Raw genomic sequence first — 4,548 nt, 5'->3', positions numbered from 1 at the left:
CAAGGTATCTCCAGAGCGTAATGATGTAAGCGGGGGGCTTGTCTTACAACCATGTAAGGGCTGGGGTTGGGGCCGCATTGCTACGCGTGCTCGGAACGCGCCAGGTGGTCTTGGTGTATGTTACTCCGGGCGTGTTTAATCCCGTCCGGTCTTTTAACGGCCGGACTCGAAAGTTGCCTTAAGAGGCTGTTCTGAACTTCTGCCGCGAGAGCCGCTGTGTGTTCCTCCGTTCGGAGGGAGCGTTCAGTGTTTCCGTTGACCGTGATGACTCCATGAGGGCCTGGCATCTTGAGCTTGAGGTATGCATAATGCGGCACCGCGTTGAACTTTACAAACGCGGTTCGTCCGAGCAAGGCGTGATAGCCGCTACGGAACGGGACTATGTCGAAGATTAACTCCTCGCTTCGGAAATTATCCGGGGATCCGAAGACCACTTCCAGTGTGACCGAGCCCGTACAATTGGCCTCGACACCTGGTATGACGCCTTTGAAGGTCGTCTTTGTAGGTTTAATCCTTGAGGGGTCTATGCCCATCTTGCGCACTGTATCCTGATAAAGCAGGTTCAGGCTGCTGCCGCCGTCCATGAGGACTCTAGTGAGGTGAAATCCATCGACGATTGGGTCTAAAACCAATGCGGCGAATCCGCCATGGCGGATACTGGTGGGGTGGTCCCTTCGATCAAAAGTGATCGGGCAAGAGGACCATGGATTGAACTTCGGGGCGACTGGCTCCATCGCATATATGTCCCGAAGTGCACGCTTCCGCTCCCTCTTGGGTATGTGGGTTGCGTATATCATATTTACCATCCGCATTTGTGGGGGGAAACCCTTCTGTCCTCTATTGTTCGGCGGTCGGGTCTCCTCCTCGTCGTTGCTATGCAGCCCCTTGTCATTGTTTTCGGCAATTAACTTGCCTGCCTGCTTGAATACCCAACAATCTCTATTGGTGTGGTTAGCTGGCTTTTCGGGGGTGCCATGTATCTGGCAAGAGCGGTCGAGTATTCGGTCCAAATTGGACGGACCTGGAGTGGTTCTTTTGAATGGCTTCTTCCGCTGACCGGGTTTAGAGCCTCTGAATCCGGCGTTGACTGCCGTATCTTCGTTGTTATCGCCATTAACGCAGCGTTTATTTTTGTTTCGACGCTACCTGCCATTGTGGTCCTTAGTATCCGAACTGCCAACATTTTTGCTGAGGTTGTTGCTGCGAGCTAGCCAGCTGTCCTCTCCCACACAGAAGCGGGTCATGAGTGATGTGAGGGCTGCCATGGATTTCGGCTTTTCCTGTCCTAGGTCCCGGGCCAGCCACTCGTTGCGGATGTTATGTTTGAAGGCTGCGAGGGCCTCTGCATCTGGACAGTCGATTTGATTTTTCTTTGTTAAGAACCGTGTCCAGAATTGTCTGCCCGATTCATCTGGCTGCTGAATTATGTGGCTTAGGTCATCGGCGTCTGGTGGTCGCACATATGTGCCTTGGAAGTTGTCGAGGAATGCGGCTTCCAGGTCCTCCCAACACCCAATTGACTCTGCTGGCAAGCTGTTAAGTCAATGCCGAGCTGGTCCTTTAAGCTTGAGTGGGAGGTATTTGATGGCGTGGAGATCGTCGCCGCGGGCCATATGGATGTGAAGGAGATAATCTTCGATCCAAACCGCGGGGTCTGTTGTGCCATCATAAGATTCAATGTTCACGGGTTTAAACCCTTCAGGGATTTGATGATCCATTACTTCGTCTGTGAAGCATAGTGGGTGTGCGGCGCCTCTATATTGAGCAATATCACGACGTAGCTCAAGAGAGCGTTGTCTGCTGTGTTCGGCCCGGCCGGAGTTGCTGTATCCGGCGCAACGGTAGTCGTCGTGGGTCGTGGGGCGCCCACGTGATCCGTAGATAGATCTGGATTGTCTTGCCTTGTCCTCTAATATATCCCGCAAGTCCGGCGCATTCCCTCGTGGCTTTGTACTTTTCGAGCGGTGCCGGTGTATGGTTCTGATGGAGGGCCTAGATGCCTCTCTGTCGCGACCACGGGGTGGTCGGTCTGCCGTATTGTGCGCTGGTGATGAAGGTTTGTACGCTTCCTCCTCTAGTCGGGGGAGCAACTTGCGTTTTGGGTAGCTTTTGGAGGGGCGTTCGAGTTCATACTCTTCGGCCGCGAGGACCTCGGTCCATTTGTCGGCCAGCAAGTCTTGATCAGCTTGAAGCTGTTGCTGCTTTTTCTTTAGGCTGTTCGCCGTGGCCATTAGCCTGCGTTTAAAACGCTCTTGTTCGACGGGATCCTCGGGCACGACGAATTCGTCGTCATTGAGGCTTGCCTCGTCTTCGGAGGGAGGCATGTAATTTTCGTCCTCCTCGTCTGCCGCTCTCTCCTGAGGGCTGGCTACTCCATCCTCCTGTGCTGAATCTTGCTGGAGGGGGTTGTCTTTGGCACTCTCTGGGGTGTTGTTATCTCCGGTGTCGGACTCTCCATTCTTACTGTGGCGGGATTTAGAGCGGCGCCGCTGACGTCGACGCTTGGGCTGTTTCTTAGAAGAATCCGCCTCCGCTGCTTCTTCGCCGTCCCCATCCTTTGGGGTGTCCACCATGTATATGTCGTATGACGAGGTGGTCTTCCAGTGCCCTGTAGGCGCTGGTTCTTGATCGTCTCCGGCATCGTCATCCATACCGTCGATGTCTTCGGAGTCGTAGTCTAGCATGTCAGTTAGATCGTCGACAGTGTCTACAAAGTGGGTGGTGGGTGGGTTTTGAATTTCTTCGTCGTCCGCATCCCAGCCATCCTGACCGCAGTCCGGCCAGGGTTCTCCTGATAACGAGAGATGTTTTAGCGAATTTAGGATGTCGCCAAAGGGTGAGTGCTGAAAGATGTCCGCGGCGGTGAACTCCATGATCGGCGCCTAATCGGATTCGATTGGCAGGGGCGCAGGAGGTTCGGAGTCCGGCAAGGAGTCCGACGCCTCGGAGTCACGAGTTTCATAAGGGACAAGGTCAGTATTCGGCTCCATCGCCGTGAAAGTTGTAGCTCCCGAGGCGGTGTCCAGCCACCTGTCCTCGATCTGTGCGGTCGGCTCCAAACTATGGCTCAGAGCGGACTTGTGTGCGGCCTCCAGGGTACTGTCCAACGGCAGAGCTAGATCATGCCCATCGTGACAGTGCGGCACGCTCGGCTGTGGCTCGACTCCATCGAAGATCAAGTCCCCGCGGATGTCAGCCGTGAAGTTTAGGCTTCCAAACCTGACCTAATGGCCAGGGGCGTAGCTTTCGATCTGCTCCAGATGGCCAAGTGAATTGGCCCGCAGTGCGAAGCCGCCGAACACGAAGATCTGTCCGGGGAGAAAAGTCTCACCCTGGACGGCGTGGTTGTTGATTGAAGAAGCCATCAAGCCTATCAGTGACGACACAGAGGAACTCTCAATGAAAGCACTAATGCCGGTGTCAAAACCGGCGGATCTCGGGTAGGGGGTCCCGAACTGTGCGTCTAGGCGGATGGTAACAGGAGACGAGGGACACGATGTTTTTACCCAGGTTCGGGCCCTCTTGATGGAGGTAAAACGCTACGTCCTTCTTGATTAATATTGAAGATGTGTGTTACAAGAGTGGATCTACCACGAGATCAAGGAGGCTAAACCCTAGAAGCTAGCCTATGGTATGATTGCTGTAATGGTTGTTCGTCCTACGGACTAAAACCCTCCGGTTTATATAGACACCGGAGAGGGCTAGGGTTACACAGAGTCGGTTACAATGGTAGGAGATCTACATATCCGTATCGCCAAGCTTGCCTTCCACGCCAAGGAAAGTCTCATCCGGACACGGGACGAAGTCTTCAATCTTGTATCTTCATAGTCTTGGAGTCCGGCTGACGATGATAGTCCGGCTGTCAGGACACCCCCTAGTCCAGGACTCCCTCAGGTGCCAACGAATATATTCCAGTTATCATGGAGAAAGTTGCGGAGTGCCACGTCCAGGGTGGCGTGCAGACGAGTTCTAGTAGGAGCCATTTTAGATGGGTCCTGGGGACAAACTTGGAACTTGACGATCTCGTTGGCTGGTTTGAAGGATGTTGATTTTTAGCATTTGGCAAGGACAACGTCATCACTATTGACTGTTGCACATAGCCGGGATAACTCCTTGGCCGCTAAGACCCTCAGATTCGATCTCAATGGCCAAAGTTGTAGCCTTGTCCCCGGATTTAAATGGTCGACCAGGGTCACCATCTATTGTGATCATGCCGTTAGGCCTAGGCATTTATGATTTCATGTATGCATAGTGGGGCACGACGTTGAACTTGACAAACGTTGATCGACCCAGTAGCGCCTGTTAGCCGCTCCGGAATGGGACTATATCGAAGCTTAACGCTTCAACCCAATAATTATCGGGAGTTCTAAATAGCACGTCTAGCATGACTTTTCTGCTGTAGAGTACTTCTTTCCTAGGGATAATGGCTTTAGAGATAGTTTTGCTCGCCTGGAGGGGGGACTTGTCTAACTGCATTTTTTGCAAAGTTCCTTCGTAAATGAGGTTAAGGTTGCTGCCTCCTGTAGAAATTGTGGGAAACATTCTACC

Source organism: Triticum dicoccoides, chromosome 5B, assembly GCF_002162155.2.
Source record: "Triticum dicoccoides isolate Atlit2015 ecotype Zavitan chromosome 5B, WEW_v2.0, whole genome shotgun sequence".
Lineage (NCBI taxonomy): Eukaryota > Viridiplantae > Streptophyta > Magnoliopsida > Poales > Poaceae > Triticum > Triticum dicoccoides.
The sequence above is the reverse complement of the archived record's forward strand: the minus strand, read 5'-3'. Positions refer to the sequence as shown.